Source organism: Peromyscus californicus, unplaced genomic scaffold, assembly GCF_007827085.1.
Source record: "Peromyscus californicus insignis strain IS unplaced genomic scaffold, ASM782708v3 Scaffold_14__1_contigs__length_90479793_seg_2, whole genome shotgun sequence".
Taxonomy (NCBI): domain Eukaryota; kingdom Metazoa; phylum Chordata; class Mammalia; order Rodentia; family Cricetidae; genus Peromyscus; species Peromyscus californicus.
In genome coordinates, this window is record NW_026294436.1 from 39,376,898 (window position 1) to 39,395,717 (window position 18,820).

General features: G+C 44.6%; 1 long non-coding RNA gene and 1 other non-coding gene across 2 annotated transcripts; one reads left to right on the forward strand and one right to left on the reverse strand.

Annotated features, from left to right (window-relative positions):
- The first annotated feature begins 4,248 nt into the window (after positions 1-4,248).
- On the forward strand, positions 4,249-13,226 carry LOC128109806 (uncharacterized). Its single transcript, XR_008217930.1, has 3 exons — positions 4,249-5,319; positions 7,206-7,271; positions 8,537-13,226. It is a non-coding gene; the product is annotated as an uncharacterized LOC128109806 (long non-coding RNA).
- Positions 13,227-18,385: 5,159 nt separating this feature from the next.
- On the reverse strand, positions 18,386-18,492 carry LOC128110244 (U6 spliceosomal RNA). The gene has a single exon (XR_008218190.1). It is a non-coding gene; the product is annotated as a U6 spliceosomal RNA (small nuclear RNA).
- Between the last annotated feature and the right edge of the window lie 328 nt (positions 18,493-18,820).

The following is an 18,820-nucleotide window of genomic DNA, read 5'->3' on the forward strand; positions in this document are numbered from 1 at the left end:
AATTATTTTTACCTTGAAGCAGTGACATATTTATTTATAAGAACTTTCAAGGAAGATGCAAAGAAGTCCCCTGTGCCCTCCCCTCAGTCCCCAGCTCACAATGTCCAAACCTGGAAGCCGAGCTTGGTGCAGCGTGCCTGTAGCTCCCTGTCATCACGTCTATTTCTGACTTGCAGGAATAAATGTATCGGCTTTGCACTACAGTCCTGGGAGTGAACGCGCTTCCTCAGGGTTAGGCTCCTTCCCTGTCATCTGCAATTGTATCATCAGGCTTGAATTTTTGAGAGATTCTCATAGCACCTGAGTTTTCCTTTCTTAATATTTCATATATACATATATGTATACATATATATGTAATTTATTTTTATTTTATGTTCATTGGTGTTCCACCCGTATGTATATCTATGTGAGGGTATCAGAAGCCCTAGAACTGGAGATACAGAAAGGTATGAGTTGCCATGTGGGTGCTGGGAATTGAACCTGTGTCTTCTGGAAAAGCAGCCAGTGCTCTTAACCGCTGAGCCCTCTCTCCAGCCCCATTCTTAATGTTTCTTAATACCATTCTCAACAGGAAAACTAACCCAACTAAGCAGGGAGTCTCTTCTTGATGCTCAGCAGTATCAGCGAATGATAACATCGTTGACTATGTGGCTTTTTCATTCACATCTCCTATTCAACCTATTAGCAAATCCTTCCACAATTTGGTTTTTAAAATTCATTCTGAAGTTAAAGACCCGCAGTACCACTGCTTGTGATCACCTTAGTCTTAGCTGCCACGACCTTGGCCTCAGTTGCTGACCTTTGACCTCCTGAGCGACTTCCTTGTCCCACACTTGCCACCCTACCATGTATTGTCTCTGAAGAGCACACAGAGGACCTCCCAAGGAATGACCGCCACCACCACCACCACCACCAACAGCAGCAACACGTTTGTTCTGGGGAGATGGCTCAGTTGTTCAGAGCACTCACTGCTCTTACAGAGGACCCAGATCCAGTTCCCAGCACCTACACAGCAACTCACACTATCTTTAAGTCCAGTGCCAGGATATCCAACATCCTTTTTTTTGGGGGAGGGGGGGGTTCTCAAGACAGGGTTTCTCTGTGTAGCTTTGGCGCCTTTCCTGTAACTCACTCTGTAGCCCAGGCTGGCTTCGAACTCACAGAGATCTGCCTGGCTCTGCCTCCTGAGTGCTGGGATTAAAGGCGTGAGCCACCAACGCCCTGCCCAATATCCTTTTATAGCCTTCTCAGGCACCATATGCACATACATACATGCAGGCAAAACACACACATTAAATACAAATAGATAGATCTTATTAAAAATTATTTATTTTGCATATATGTGTCAGTGGTCTGCATGTGGAGGTCAGAGGGTAACTTGCAGGAGTTGGTTCTCTCCTACCACCGTGTGGATTCCAGGCATTGAACTCAGGTCACCAGCCTTGACAGCAAGTGCCTTTACCCACTGAACCATCTCACTAGATCCCAAGGAATAATTCTGACTAATATGTTCTTCTCCCTAACAGTCCTAGCGGCTTCCGTATAACAAGAGCTGAGTACTGATTTTCTGATCTGTTACTAGCATGTATTAATTGTACAAAGTAATGGGTTTTATTATGACATTTCTGTCTTAGTCAGGGTTTCTATTGCTGTGAAGACACCATGACCACAGCAACTCATATAAAGAAAACATTTAATTGAGGGTGGCTTGCTTACAGTGTCAGAGGTTCAGTCCATTATGATTGTGAAGGAGAGCATGGTGCATGCAGGCAGACTTGGTGCTGGAGCTGAGAATGCTCCATCTTGCAGGCAACAGGAAGTTGACTGACAGTCACACTAAGGGAAGCTTGAGAAAAAGAGACCTCCAAGCCCGCTCCCACAGTGACACACTTCTTCCAACAAGGCCACATCTCCTAATAGTGCCACTCCCTTTGGGGGCCATTTTCTTTCAAACCACCCCAATTTCCATATGTGTGTATAATGTACTCTGACCACCACCCTTTCATCTGTCCCTTACTTTGTCTCTTTTTTCCTTCCTTCCTTCCTTCCTTCCTTCCTTCCTTCCTTCCTTCCTTCCTTCCTCCCCCCATCTTTTTTTCTGTTTTTTTTTTGAGATAGGGTTTCTCTGTGTAGCCCTAGCTGCCCTGGAACTCGCTCTATATATAGCTCAGGCTGGCCTTAAAATCAGAGATCCACCTGCCTCTTCCACACCGGTGCTGGGATTAAAGGCGTGAGCTGCCACTGCCCGGCCCCTGTTTCACCTTTATGTCCACATATAAAATAAAACATGAGTATGGTTTATTTCACTTGACATGATGAGCATTTTCCTGCCAACAGCATGATGTTGTTCCTCTTTATAGCTGAATGAAATCCCGTGTTGTATATACATGCATTCTTTTTACAAATGCATTAATTGGTGGGCACCTGAGACGACTCCAGAATGTGGCTAGAGTGAATAGCAGTGTAGCAACATGGATGTGCCAGTATCTCTGTGGTATTGGGTTCTCTGGAACTAGAGTTATGGATGGTTGTGAGCCGCCATGTGACTGCTGGGAATCAAACCAAGTCCTCTTAATAACTGAGCTGTCTTTCCAGTCTGGTGTTTTATAAAATGACTCTCCTGGGGATTTTTCTGTGTTCTTGTGGTTAGACTTTTGTTTGTGTGAAGATGGCAGATGTACCACTCTTCATCATGTCAGACGCAGGAATCTAACTTGTCCTGTAGCTGATCACAGTGGACTCAACCTCTCTCATCTGCCTGAGGGAGTCTTTGCCAGGCTCCTCTACTATCTAATCTCTCTGGCTGCTTTCCCCATCCTTTCCCTCCCGTAGTCTTTGAAAGAATCACTAGGTGTGGCCCACAGTCGAGAGCCTGGGCTCCATCTCCCTGAGAGGGTATTGTCTACACAAGTTACTTGGAATTTACTGTGGACCTTGTGGACCTTGGGCTGACTGAGGGGTCTTTACTTGATACTCTAATGCTTCCTGGTCTGCCCACCGCAGCTTTTCACTTCACACACACACACACACACACACACACACACACACACACACACACCCCTGTCTTTGGCGTTCCCCCCTCATGTGACTGTGTCCACTCTACCCCACCCCACCCCACCCCACCCCACCCCACCCCACCCCACACCTTCTTTCTTAGTTTTGAATACTTCTTTACTTTCTGGCACTCAAGATGTTTGGAACTTTTCTTGTTTATTTCCTGCTTGAGTCAGACTTGGACATTTCTCCAAAGAGTTCGTTCCACTTTTTAACACTGCTTATCAATACTGACATTATATGATTCACTTTTTCTTTTCTCCCCTCCCCCAACTACAGGGCAGGCTTCCGGGGGACAAGAAGTTTGTTGTTTTCTTGGTTATAAAATCAATTTGGTCGGGTCAGTTCTGACCATGAAGCTGAGGTTTTGTTGTTGTTTTGTTTATTTGTTTTGTTTTTCTGAGACAGGGTCTCGCACAGGTCTGGAACTCTCTGTGTAGACCAGGCTAGCCTCAAACTCACAGAGAACCAGCCCTCTGCTTCTGCTCCTCCAGTGTTGGGACTAAAGGTGTGTGTCACTATGCCCTGCTCAATAGGTATTTTCCTCTGAACTTTAATCTACCCTTTAGGAGCTGGGGGAAAAAAATTACCATTTATTTGTTTAGCTACTTATTTTTGCATTTATTTATTGATAGGGTACCATATACACAAAGGTGGTTATGAACTCACTATGCAGCAGAGGATAACCTTAAATCCACATCTTTTTGTTGACACCTCCTGAGTGTTGGGGTGACAGATGCCTGCCACCATGCCTGGTTTATGTGGCGCTGGGGACTGAAACCAGAGCTTTGTGCGTGCTACATAAGTACTCTACAAACTGTAGTACAGACTCAGCCTTTGTTGAGCTCTTGGGAGTTTGGCCGATTATAGCTATTTTTTCCCTAAACCTCTCTTTATCTCCTGATGACCTTACTTGATCAAAAATAAGCCTAAAAGCCAACAGTGGTGGCACAAGCCTTTAATCCTGGTACTCTGGAGGCAGAAGCAGAGCTGGAGGCAGGTAGATGTCTGAGATCAAAGCCAGCCTAGTCTACATAGTGAGTTGGAGGCCAGCCAAAGCTCTTTAGTGAGATCTAGTCTCAAACAAACAAACAAACAACCCCTCCACCCCCCCCCAAAGCCTAGAGTGTCAAATAGCAGTTCCTTTATTGCTTTCTGAATTCTGTATGCAAAAGAAGAATTAGAGAAGTTTGTGCTTAGAAAAAAAAAAACCCATAACAGATTTTTAGACACAGGAGATGACGTCTCTTCACATCCACACTTTCTCTGCTGTGTTAGCAGCGGCTGCTGGCTTCTCCTCTGGGCTTCTATCCTTGAGTTCACAGGTAATCAAGACCCCACTGTGGCCAGCAAATCTGCAAAGCACAATGCAGTGTCCTGGTGTGCGTGTGGCAGTCACAGACAGCATTTACTACCCCTGTGGAAAATGCCTAGGATCGTGTTTGCACTCTTATGTGAAAATTTACTGCCTACTTCATTAAGCTTTAGTATTGATATGGAATTTAGTTATGCTTACCACCTCCTTAGCTGTTTTCTGTGGTATTTCTTTGTTGATTTTTTTTTTTCCTTGTTGTTAGGAGACAGGGTATCACACTGTAGCCCAGGTTGGTCACAACCCCTGCCACTCAATCTGTCCCAGCTGCAGAATTCTGGGATTGCATGCATGTGCTGTCATACCCTGCTTGCTACTCTTAACTGCCTACGTCATTCTCACTGTTACATGGGGGTTTACCTCACCCTCCAGATACCACTAGAAAATCCTGTGTCCGTGTGAATTGGTAACTTTTCTGTCACTTGCTTCCTGGGCTTGGCTGGATTCACCCTGTGTGGGGGCAGAATTTCACCACTTCGTGTTCATTTTAGGTTAGCACATTAACTTCCTGTGAGGCAGTCTCCTTTTGTTCCGAGTGTGTTTTCTTAGTCATTGTTTTCCTTCCCACCTTCTGAGATAGCTTTTGAAAGTGCCTAGTAAAAACAGCAGGGGAGGGGAAAAAATGGGCCAAAAGTATGTGAAATGCTAGGGTAGAGGTTGCTATTCTGGATAGCACGTCCAGGGGAGGCCCCACTGAGAGGACACCTTGGAGTGTAGCGCTGGAAGAAGGGAGGGACCAAGAGACATGGCTGCCCTGAGAAAAGCGTGGCCCACGGAACAGCTCGTGCAGAGGTCCCGAGGCAGGTGCAAACTGGACATGATCTACAGCTGCCAGCAACCAGCGTGCCTGGAGCCCAGTAAATGAGGAGAATGTGAGCAGATGATTCGGGAAGGTAATTGAATGGGGGGCAGGTCATATAGATCATGGATAGTACGGTCTCCTTTGTGTAAAGAGGATGATGGAATGCCGTTAGACACCTAGTGTGTTCTAGGAGGCCCAGAGCTGCAGAGGCTGAGAAGGAGGAATGACTGAAATGTAAGAGACTGAACGATAAGTTCTTCCCCTTTAGTGAAGAACCGAGTCATTAAGCAGAAGTGAAGAATGGCTACTCGCAGCAGTCGCCAGGCTGCAGTTAGTCCCCAGCACACTGGGAGACTTGATGATTGGTTTGCTGATGACTCGGCATTTTGCAGCTGGAGAAGGAGAAGTATGCGTTGGTAGAGAGAGGAGTGGAGTCCCGTCTCTGCCTGAAAGCCCGCACCGTCTCTGTGCAGAGAGAGGGTTGCAGAACTGGGAGAAAGTGCAAACGTTCTGAGTCACATGCGTGACATTGGTTAAGTCTGTGGACTGCCTTCTGTGTTTGCTGTAAGCATGTTGCTGAGGGCAAACATACTAAGTCAGTCAGTGTCTTTAATGAGGACCCTTCAGAGAAAGCTTCCTCTGGCTGATTGGCTCAACATGAGCCAATCCACATCTGATGACTTTTCAGGGCCTTCATATAGAAATCTTTGAAGGAAGGGTCTGAGGTCTTTTTAAAGACAGTGATATCTCCTAAGGGTTGATCAGGGTCAGACTGAATGCAAAGACGCAGTGTATGAGGTGAGAATCCACAAAGTCAAATCTAAAAAGGAAGGGAAGGATTTGGAGAAAAGACTGAAGAGCTGTTGGGGTGCACAAAAACTATAGAAAAGATAGCTCGGAGAATACTGACTCCAAGCTGTTTTTGATGTTTAGATTGAGCCGCTCGTGAAAAGATACTGTGGCTGCGAGGCTGATGCAGTCACAGAGAAAGTAGATACTGAACAACAGTGGATAAGTAGCAGCAGGAATGTCCTTTTATCTGGATGCTCTCCCTTAGTTTGTAAATCCTGGAGCTCCTTAAAACACACTGGTGTGTTTCAAACCTGTGTTTTATTACTGTTATATTAAGTATGTCCATAGCCAAACCATATATTTAAAAACATTTATCTTATTTATTATTATTGTGTGCGTGTGTTGGTTCCTTCTACCATGCATTCCAGGAACTGAATTCAGGTCATCGGGCGTTTGTGGTGAGTGCTCTTACCTGCTGAGCCATCTTAATTCTCCCAAACTGTATTTTGTTTAAACATGCTTGTATGTGGGCTAGAGAGAGAGCTCCGCGGTTAGGAGTGTACTGCTCTTGCCGAGGACCTGAGTTCTATTCCCAGTGCCCGTGTCAGGCAGGTTATAACCGTCTGTAAATCCAGCTCCAGGGGAGTTGATGCCTCTGCTGTGGGCACAAGCATTCACGCACACAGACAGACACGCATACACCTAGAAACAAATTCAAAAAAATTGCTCTGAAGTAATTCAGTGACCATCAGTGTGGATTTCGCTTGTTCAACATATACTGGCTTCCTCAGTGTTGGCATTATTTTAGAGACAGCAGTGAACAAAACAAAACAAAAAGTCTCATCTTCATGACGTTTATTTTCTGTTTGCTTATCTTTTAAAATTATAACCATTCAGGTCAGCGAGCTGCCTCAGTGAATAGGGGCCCTCGTGTGTAGGTAGGACAGACAGTCTGGGTAGGAGCTCCAGATCAACAAGGTGGCAAGGGACAGCCATCTGAGGGGGGTTTTCCTGTGACCTTAACATGTGTGCCTAGGCATGCATGCATCTGTACACACACACACACACACACACACACACACACACACACACAGAGAGAGAGAGAGAGAGAGAGAGAGAGAGAGAGAGAGAGAGAGAGAGAGAGTAAAAGAAATAACTAACTAACACCACTGTGCTGTTTAACAGAATGTACTTTCTGGAGTTGAGCAGCCTGCCCTTAATCACAAAGGCCACACTCCTACAGCAGCTACGGTAAGCACTTGGGAAGCCATCCCTACAGACCTTAAAGAAGGTTCACATCTGGATATCAGATCACATGGCATGACTACTCTGGGGAAGGAGGGGACCGGCAAGAGGCAGGGCAGAGGGATGGGGGAGGGTGGAGGGTGGGGGGAGAAGGATGGACAAAGTGCCAAAATGAAACCCATCACTCTTCATAACTGAAAAATGAATAAAAATAATAGATACTAGAAATTGACACTAGAATGTTTTCGATTTGTAAGTAAGGCATGTGATCTAGTATACCTTTAATAGTTAGGTCTTTAGGGATATGGTTGCATATGTGTACAGAGAACCTTTTGTGGAGGGCATACAGTTGCATGTGCGTGTACAGAGAACTTTTTTTTTTTAAAGATTTATTTATTTATTATGTATACAGTGTTCTGCCTGCACATATCCCTGCAGGCCAGAAGAGGGCACCAGATCTCATTACAGATGGTTGTGACCCACCATGTGGTTGCTGGGAATTGAACTCAGGTCCTTTGGAAGAACAAGCAGTGCTCTTAACCTCTGAGCCATCTCTGCAGCCCCCAGAGAACTTTTTGTGGAGGGCATACGATTACATATGTGTACAGAGAACCTTTTGTGGAGGGCATGCAGTTGCATGTGTGTACAGAGAACCTTTTGTGGAGGGCATACAGTTGCATGTGTGTACAGAGAACCTTTTGTGGAGGGCATACGATTACATGTGTGCACAGAGAACTTTTTGTGGAGGGCATACGATTACATGTGTGCACAGAGAACCTTTTGTGGAGGGCACAGCTGGAACATCTAGAACACAAGGTTAGGCTAACTAACACTGACTTTACCCAAAAGATTGTGTGATCAGTTTGTATGCTACTCACTCATAATTTTCTTTACTAAATGTCTACTTTTTTTTCTTTTATGTGTGTTTTGCCTACATGTATGCCTATGTACCACATGAATGCAGTGCCTGCAAGGGCCAGAATAGGGTGACAGTTCCCTTGGGACTGGAGTTTACAGACTGTTGTTAGCCATGACATGGGTACTAGGAATCAAACAAGGTCTTCTGGAAGAGCAATCAATGCTCTTAACTGCTAGCCCCTAAATGTTTACTTAGTATCTGAATGTGTGATTGGGAATGGAGTAGGAAGGACTCACATCTAGGGATGTGGACAAAGAGAAAGGCCAGCAATTGCTCAGTGGGCCCTAAAGTAGCATATCTGTTTTGTTTAGCATAAGCATCCTTCTAATGTTAATCTCAACCCAAATTGCAGTTTGCTGGTCATTGGGACAAACCATCGAACAGTGAATGCTTTTCAACTTCCAGAATGCTCGACTCTGTACTTGGTGCTTTTCTCTCTTGGAACAGTCACACTTATGAAGGAGGATCTGGGAGGAATGGGTAGACTTGGGGGAAGAACTTGGGTACTAGTTCTTGACTGGATCAATATTGCCACTTGGTTGGGGACTCCACAAGCCTCATGGCCGTCGGGGAGACCATCCGAGAGAGGTGAAGAGTGAAACTTGAGTCAATACCATCGTTGCAGGCACTGGGTCAAAGACCTCCAGAGTCTGACCTTGTGGTTTATTCTTCTTACACATTTAAGCATAGCAAAACTCTGGGAGACAGTTTCCATGTGACAGTTATCACAACAAAGCTTTAGGCAGAGCTACACAGAAACTCCCTAGCAAAGCAGAGCTCAGGGCTAGGGTCTAGAGAAAGGATCAGTAATAAGTATAAGGATAGAGTCTACTGGTGGAGGAGGCAAAGTACATGGGGTCTCTTTCTTAGGGATGGGCTCTATTCACTGAGAGATGAAGCTCAGGATTAGGCCTAAATGAAGCTCAGGATATGGGGGCGGGGGGATTCAGGTGGAGGCTGGCTCCTGATAGAATAGCAAAGAATCAAGTTGTGTGACCACTTGCACCCTGGCGTCAGGTGGTCAGGTATCATTCATTTCCTTCCTTTGAAGAAAACAGGCCTTCGAGATTGTGATCGACAACCCTGGCTGGTCAATGCCTCCTCTAAGCTGTGCTTCCTACACCACTTACATGTCTCACTCTGAGAGCTGTCATCTGGTCACCAGGGGCCAGTCCCACAGTGACACTAGCTGCTTATAGCACACCATGAGTCCTCTTTGCAGATGCGACATGAGCTGACTTAGTAATTTTTAAGTTCGTTGTCTTGTTACCCAGAACCTTCTTTTCTCATTCTCCCTCAGAAAAAGATAGAACAACCTCCCCCAACCCCCAATTAAACCCCAAAGCAACTCAAAACAGAACAAGAAAAACTGGAGGGCATTTTCCTTGATTATTTTTCCCGTTCACACCCCTTCCACCTGGCCTCTGCCACAACTGGCAGCGTAAGTGCTGACCTAGCTTGAGCAAAGCTCTTCTTGGGACACATGGTCCGGGCAGCAGCAGCAGCAGCAGGAAGTACAGGAAATCTCATGAGATGGCCTTTTCGTTTACACTTGCCAGCCTGCCTCTGCAGACTCATGAGGTCAGCACATCTGAGTCTCTGTGGAGGGTGCCGGAACAGACCCTCAGCTTTCAACTGTTTGAGACTCGTTTACAACTGGCACAGTAACCGCAGGGCACATTGGTCAGAGGCCAGCCACAGTCTGTGGCTACCAGGAGCGGGTCGGCGGGGAGCAGGCTGAGACAGTTCTTGTTTTAACAGTTTGAGGCACAGGAACCCAGTAGCTAATGCTGGCAGTGAAAGGAAACCAAGCGCATTTTCTCTGTTAGTGCCTCCCCGAGCCAGATTAGTCAGATGGTGCTCCTGAGTCCTTTCGAAGTCACTGAGAGAGGAAGGGCCTGGTCTGTTGCTGTGGTACAAAGGAGCAGCTGACCATGAGGGGGAAGGGAGAACGGTTAGGTTAAAGGCCAGAGCTGACTTGTTTGGAAGGCTCAGGGATGGAGCTTTGTGACCAGTGCCTTGCATTTGGGGACAATTTAAGCTGACTGATCACACGTGAATGTAAGTTTCTGGATGAAGATGCTGATACCATGACATCAAGCCACCAGATAGTCAAATGTTTCTGTTTCATCTCTTGTTCAGAGAGAGAGAGAGAGAGAGAGAGAGAGAGAGAGAGAGAGGAGGCTTTGGGGAGAGAAGGGAGGAAAGGAGAGAGAAAGACAGATATCTATATTTATATTTTTCTCTCTATATATAGATAGATGATAGATTGACAGACCGATGATAGATAGAAAAATGATAGATAGATAGATAGATAGATAGATAGATAGATAGATAGATTTCTTTTATTCCTTCTATGAGAAATGTTTTCTGACAAAGCAAGTCCCTGCTGGAGTCATGGTTGCTCTCTGCAGGGTTTGCTTGGAAGTACTACTTGGAAGCCAACATAGAAAGACTAGACCAAGGATTAATGACTGGCAGGTCTCAATCCACCCAGCCTTATGCCCAACTACAGCACCCGGGGTTCTTGTTTTGTGCTGTATCTGATCACCTGACCACACAGCTCAAGAGCTGGAAACCTGGGGTGGTTTGACTCTGTTGGCCAGACCTAGCTTCTAGTGAGCCCAGAAGATCTTTCGTCTTCAGTCCAGCTGTCATGAACAGCAGTTCTTCAATAAGATTTGCATCATCCCATCAAATCTACCTTTAAACCATACTCTGCTAACCGCAGGCTGTGACCTATATGTTTAAGAGAGGTCAGCTTTTGCTGGGTGGAGAGTGCAGGATTTTCATCACTAAATTTCTCTGGGTGAAGGCTAAGCACTGGGGCCCTGCTGAGCACCACCCCCCAGGGAAACAGGAAATGCATGGGAACCTGGCTACATAGGTTTGTTTTCAGGCTGTTCAGACAGATACATTTTTTGATGTTATTTATTTAAATTCTTTTTGAAAATAGTTTCATTATTTTTAGAACTTCATACATGAGTTCTGCATCCATATGACTCCCACCCCTCCCCTACATGACTCCAGCTCCTCACATGTTCCACTTCCCAAATGCACGATCTCTTCTTTAATGATTACTGTTACATATATATGCACATGTACTGAGAAGACATATTTTTTAAATCTTTTTAAACTAGGGCTCTCATTGTTACTTTTTGTTTGTTTGTTTTGCTTAAAGTCTTCTTATAAGTAAGAACAAAATCACAAGAGATCCTGAGTAAAATGAAAAGTTTCAAAGGAGTCAGGGTGCACAGAAGAGGATAAGGGGGTGGGGTGCATGTGATGAAGTACATTATGTACCCGTATAAAGATGTATAATGAAACCCATTATTATGTATAATCATTGATGCTAATAAAACATTGAGTTAACAACAACAAATGGTTTTAGGTCTTTGCCCATGAACAAACAGTACATTTCTAAATGATATCCAATCTATTTTCTGCTGTGATAATATTGCCACTGCATAATGCTTCCATCGCCTTGAAAAAGACAGGCTGAAGAGAAGATCCCCTGAGCAGAGCTTTGGGCCAGGCACATGGTCCACAGTTTCCGTGGAGAGAAAAGCAGTGTGAGATTAGAATGTCTGTGGACTCACTGGAGTGAGGTTCTTACAGGATGGGGCCCTCTCACGTCTCTCCCAGCCTTACAAGTCAGAAGTTTGGGATTTTAACTTTGCAGAGAGCAAGCTTAGCTCTTTGGGGCCAGCTTTACTTTTTCCAGGACTGATTTGGCTCTTCTAGACCCCATCACTGGCGTTGCAAGCCCACCCTCTCCTTCTAGGGACTTAATGGTCCAGGATGTAGAGTGCACATAGCCCACATGGACAGCATGCCAAAACAAATCCCTCTGAAACTCCATCCCCTGCTCTGGGTGAGGGCCCCGCCTGGCACAGACTTCTGAGAAGCTGAGCAGGGGCCATGTGATTTTCTGTACCAGGATTAGCTAAGAATAATACAGAGCCATTGTAAACACACTTAAGAATATGGGGGAGCATGCTGAAGTTTGCAGTTATAACTGGTCAAGCAATTGGGGTAAAGAGAGAGGGGATGTAGTTATTAAATATGTTAGCTTATAATTTAGACCTTAGTCATATTAGTGGGGGTGAACAGCTATGCTGAGTTTTTCTAAGCAATTGTCTAGCAGGGAAGTGTCATTTATCTCTTTTTATTAACTATTATTTGTTTATTTTTATGTGTATGGATGTTTTGCTTCTATGTATGTATGTATGCATGCATGTATGTATGTATGTATGTATGTATGTATGTATGTATGTGTACCATGTGGGTGCAGTGCCCAAGGAGGCGGAAGAGACCATTGGATCCACTGTAGCTGAGCTGCAGATGGTTGTGAGCCACCCTATGAGTTTTGGGAACTGAACCCAGGTCTTCTGGAAGATCAATCAATTAATCACTGAGTAATTGCTCCACTTCCAGAAAGTGTCATTTCTTGGTCACAAAAAGCAAACCTGGACTAGAAAGTGGTGACTTCTCTGTAGCACAAAACTTAGTCTTATTAATAAAATCAAACCTGAGGCCAGTTATTGGGGTGAATGCTGGAAGATCAGAGAAGCAGAACAAGCCACAGCTTCCTCACCTCTCCAGTTCCTCAGCTGATCCTGTTTCCTCAGACTGGAAGCTTCTGAGTCCTTATCCAAATGAATCTCAGCTGAACTGCTTCTCGAAAGCCTGAATGCTTAACCAGCCAAAAGCTTCTAGTTTCTGGTCTTCACACCTTATATACCTTTCTGTTTTCTGCCATCACTCTCCCTGGGATTAAAGGCGTGAGTCACCATGCTTGGCTGTATCCTTGAACACACAGAGATCCAGGTAGATCTCTGCCTCTGGAATGCTAGGATTAAAGGCGTGTGCCACCACTGCCTAACCTCTATGTTTAATATTGTGGCTGTTCTGTTCTGTGACCCCAGATAAGTTTATTAGCGTGTACAGTATTTCGGGGAACACAATACCACCACATTACAATACCACCACACTTCTTCCTCTGTTTCTTGAGGTCACCAAATCCTCAAGAAAGCACAGTAAAAAAAGTGGCCAAGGTTTGGGAGGGGGAGGGGGTAGGGGAGGAGACAGGGGAGGAGGAGAGGGGAGGGGGCTCCTCTTTGTGTCTTTGCTGTCATGCTCTTTCACTTTTATTTTAAAATTCGTTTATTAAGGCACAGTTTGTTAAACTGCAAAGTTAAGATTATTTATAATAATATAAAACCGACAGTGGGCCAGACTTTACGGGTCTGGGTGGGCTATGGACATGCCAGGTGGGGTCATCACAGCTGGCTCAGCTGTAATCCAGTTACAGCACAGCCTTGCTCTCCCTAACACATGGCTACTGCTCGCATTGTTCTGATAATTCTGCTCTTGCCTCCTTTGCTCTACTAGGTCTACAGATCAGGTGAAGCCCACATGAAGTGCCACTGTTCCATCGGTGAATCTGGGTCTTCATAGCAAAAATGGTTTGAATCTATTATGATCTTAGTAGCGATGTTATTAATTTGGACCACGTGCACTCAACTGTTATCTTTTTTCATTTACAGTTGTTCATACTCAGATGGTCTTTTTTGACAATCTAGCACCTGTCTATCATAATCCCCTGATTGCCTCCAATGCCTTCACATCAGCAATGGTTGAAACCCTAAGCTCCTCTATATCCCCAAGTTCAGCCAGAAGCAGTCAAATTGACTTGATGTCATCTCTTAAGTGATTTTAGGGTTTCTATCTTGGGAGGAGAACGTTAGGTAGCTAGGTTGATATCAGCAGGCTTGGAAGCCATTGACGACAGACCTTCCTCCTTCAAAATCTCTAATACCAGAGACTGTCCTGAGACCGTGTGAGGACACTGCTCTTGTTTAGCTGAGAAAATGGCAACTATGCCTTCACCTAACTAATAACACAGAAGTCAGGATGTTGGCCAGGGCCATAGAGCTTTGTAAACTCCTTCACTTTGGTTGAACTGTGACAGTCCCAGTAATGACAAGAATTTGGTTCCTAGAAGTAAGTTAACTCACTTCTCTAGATTCTTGATTTCTCTGCCCTAGGGAGCCCCAGAAAAGATGTTTATTGGTCATCTAACATTCCTTAATTGACTCCTCGCTGGGTATTTCTAGCAATGACCAACTGTAAGCCAGAAAGGAAAGTTTGCAACTCGCTGCCCAATACCCCTTTTGCCCTACAATTGCCCAGCTTGTTAATAGAATGTAGGCTGACTCTTGCAGATACCTCTCTCTGCAGGTCCCCCACAAATAAAGGCCTGCATCGTCATCAATAAATAACTCATTTTCGTCAGTCTTTCCTTCATACTGACATTTCACAGTTGATAAGTAATAGTATATATTTAGATGCACTGTAGAAGTCTTATAAAATTGAATTGGCACAAATATGCAAGGATGTTGATGACAGTCATGGTGACCATGTAACAACATGACACTTTTACCTTCAGTATTCAGCCTTTTCTTTTTTTCGAGACAGGGTTTCTCTGTGTAGCTTTGCGCCTTTCCTGGGACTCACTTCGTAGCCCAGGCTGGCCTCGAACTCACAGAGATCCGCCTGGCTCTGCCTCCCGAGTGCTGGGATTAAAGGTGTGTGCCACCACCGCCCGGCTCAGCCTTTTCTTTATATAGGCAAGTGGAAGGTTTTGAATGCACAAATATGTGGTCTCTACCCCTTGAGATGAAGACTTTTTAAAATTAATGTTCAAGGTTAAAAAAAGTAATAGGATTCATCATGAGGTCTTCATACATGAGTCCTTATATATTGCTCTTATTCACCCCCCTCCCTACACACTCACTGCCCAAGATGCAGATTCATGATTCTAGGAAAGGAGTATCGTGTAGTTTTAGAGGCACCCATGGGAATTTAAAGGGCAGTCTGGGTGGGAAACTATTAAAAGGATCTTGACCTTTTACCATTAGATCTTAGCCCCACAGAAGAATATTCACTGTGTGTATCTATGTATGTGTGGAGGGGCATGCTAAAAGGATCATAAATAAGAGCTCTGCTTATTTTATTTTTATTCAATAATATATTTTGAAAGGATCTTGCAGAGTACAGAGACTCACGGGCTGTCATTGATAACAGTCTTTAGTTTACCTTGTACAGAGGGCCTCTAAGACACCTGGGACTTCATGTTGTTCCAAAGCTGTGACCAAAGTGTTTGCCTTGTTCTTTTCTTTAATGCCATTGAATAACTTTCAAGTTTATTTTTAACTAAATTACCTGAGAAATTTCCAACTTAAGTGTGTATAATAGAGACTAGGATTAAAAGTCCGTGCCACTGAATTCCTTCCTTGGGACTTTCCCATGGTGGAAGTAGAGGATCTATATTCCCAGAAGTTATTCTCTGACCTCCCCATGTGCACTGTGGCACACACACAAATAAACATAATAATTCTTAAATGGGTATAATAATAATTACTTTAATGACTTGAAAGGCACTTGTGATGCTAAATTAAATAAAAGCATTTTTTCAAAGCACTAAAACATTTGTCTGCATTTATATCACTTGCTCTCTGTGTTTCATTCATTCCCCATGTATTTTGACCCATGGGTCTCAATCCTATTTCACAAAGGGAAAATTTAGCAAATTATTATTATCTTCATTACTAACGTCCATATATTTTTATTTTGGTTACCATTCTTATCTCAGTAGCAAGATGATTGCAGAAATGTCAACAAAGCGGCCTCAGCCAAGTGGCTCGGACAAATCATCTCCAAAGGGTTCTCTCTTTCCCAGGGTGTTCAACTGTATTCTGTCTAGCCTCATCTTTGTTCTCCTATTAAAAATTTCCACTTCCAGGGCCCAAGGAAAATGTAGTCACTTCATTACACAGCATCCCAGCAACGGAGAGGTCACTGGTGTGGGCATGAATGAGAAGTGGTTATGAACATAGTGTGTGAACTGTGAAGCACCAAACACATGTGGGTTGTAGCTCGAGTTTTCCTGCCTGGCCCAGGGTCAGGACAAATCTCTCTCACCTGCGAGTCCCACAGCTGCTCAGACCCAACCAAGTAAACACACAGAGACTTATATTGGTTACAAACTGTATGGCCATGGCAGGCTTCTTGCTAACTGTTCTTACAGCTTAAATTAATCCATTTCTATAAATCTATACCTTGCCACGTGGCTCATGGCTTACCGGCATCTTCACATGCTGTTTGTCATCATGGCGGCTGGCAGTGTCTCTCTGACTCAGCCTTCCACTTCCCAGCTTTATTCTCCTCCTTGTCCCGCCTATACTTCCTGCCCGGCCACTGGCCAATCAGTGATTTATTTATTGACCAATCAGCAACACACTTGACATACAGAACATCCCACAGCAGTGGGTGATGCCCATGTTGGTGGTGATGGTGATGACAATGTCAGTGATAGTGATCCAGAGCAGTCTCCTAACCCCAGGTAAACAAGAAAGACCATGAACTACCGGTCCCTACCTGAGTAGGAGAGGTACTAAAGGAGCCGGGGCAGCCCTGAGTGAATAGCCCACAGAGGAAAGCCAAGACTGGCTGATTAGAATGCTCATGGTTCCCTGTCACTCCTGTCAAATCTGAGAGCTACAAAGAGCTCTGCCTCTCTGGCTCCCTTTGTTTTAGCTGCCTCACTGCCAGCCTGGTATGCCTCCTCTCTTGTGTACATTCCTCTTCCCACTCCATCTGGGGGGCTTCCATTCTCTAGACAATAGGCTAGGTGTCGGCATTGGTCAGTGGGATGTGCAGAAAGGCAGGTCAGGATGGCGAGGAAGGATGTTCACAGTCCCCCATTTGGTTTGAATGCTTTGAATATATTTCCCCAAAGTCATGTGCCGTTGATGTGGTCCTCAGCACGGTGAGGTCTACCAAGAGTAGTCTGCATCCTGAGGGCATCACCCTCTTGAATGCTGTTTCTGCAGAAGGTGAGTTCTTATAAAAGCGATAGTGTTTACTCTCGTTCATCTCTTCTTTCCTTTTGCCCTTCAGCCTTCCACCCTAGGACGACCCAGCAAGGTCATTGCCTGGGGTCAATGCCTGGGCCTTGGGCCTTCATTCTCTAGAACTGTGAGGGGGAAAAAAAAGAAAATCTCATCATAAATCACCCACCCTCAGGTATTCTAGTTCAGCTCTACAAAACCAAGGAAGACACTCCGGAGAACTCCATGGTGTACCCCTTACAGCCCACTGACTGCCCACTCTGTATTGGCTGAGTTCTTGGGAGACAGCTCTCTACTTGGGAGGATACCTGGGCTTGTTCTGAATCAGCAATTGACTTTATGTGTGACTGTGCTACGTCAGTCTTGTTTCTTGTATGGCAACTGGGATTAACCGTACCTACACTATCTTCCAGAAGTTATAACTCTGCAGGCTGAAGCTTAGCTATGTTACTTTAGGGACATTTTTAAAAACAGAAATTCTCACTGCTCGTTTTCTATTGCTTTCCTAAAATGTCAGTCTAACTCAAAAGTTCAGTAAGAGTTACCCTATCGATGGAATGCCCCAGGACTGTTCACTCCTTTAGCAAATATTTCAGTGCTTACTAATCACCAGGTGATGTGCTTGGCTCTGGTGCTCTGGAGGAGACAGAGAAGGTGACATAATAGAGGTACATGAGTTTCTGCATTGTTTGGAGAGAGTACTTAGTAAAGCACCCTTACGAGTACCTGCAGGTACTCCAGGTACTCAGCATGGGCAGTTGTAATCCCATTTTGGTGGGAAGATTAAAAGAAAAAATAAAGAGAAACAAAAAGACATCACAGGGAAACAGGCACTGGGGAAATTTGGTTTTAAAACAAAACAAAACAAAACTCAAATATTTATTAACATTCCGAAGAAGTCCTTTTTGTTGTTATTCTTCTGCAAAATAAAGGGGGGGGAAAGCATTTTGCTATTTTAAATATATGAAAATGTACCCAAAATGATATGAATATATATAAGGTCAAGAGAGCAAAAGCCTGCCTGCCAGACCCTAGGCTAATGAATTCTCTTTATGTTTAACCGTGGTCTTCAGTTCTTCCATCAGCCTGAAAACCCTTGATTTCTACCAATCCTGCTGTGCTGCAGGTTGAGATTTCACTGTTCCCCCCTCAAACTCCAGCTCCCATTATTTCCATGTAGATGTGGCCCAAACCTCACTCTCTCTCTCTCTTGTACATATGTGTGTGCTTACACGTGTCGAGATCCATGCCATGCGTTCTTTTCTATTCCTCTCCACCTTTTTCTTTTTCATGGGGGACATTTTATAAATTTGTGTGTCATCTTTGATCAGGAGACATGTTAATACTCTCTGTATTGTCCCATATTAGTATTATGCGCTGCCAAAATGAGCACTGCTTATTTTTTTAATTAAAATGTATTATTAGTATGTTATGGGGGAGCACGTGTGTGCTGCGGCATGGATGTGGGGGTCAGAGGACAACCTTCGGCAGCTGGTTCTCCTCTTCCACCTTGTTGAGGCTCTCTATCTGTTGCTGCCAGCTGTAGCTACATACTCCAGGCTAGCTGGCCCATGTGCCTCCTCTCAATTCTCCTGTCTCCACCTCCCATCTCCATACGAGTGCTGGGATTACCGATGCACACTACCACATCTGGCTTTTTTAAACCTTGTTTCTTGAGATAGAATTCAGGTGTGTGCAGCAAATCCTTTTACCTGCTGGAC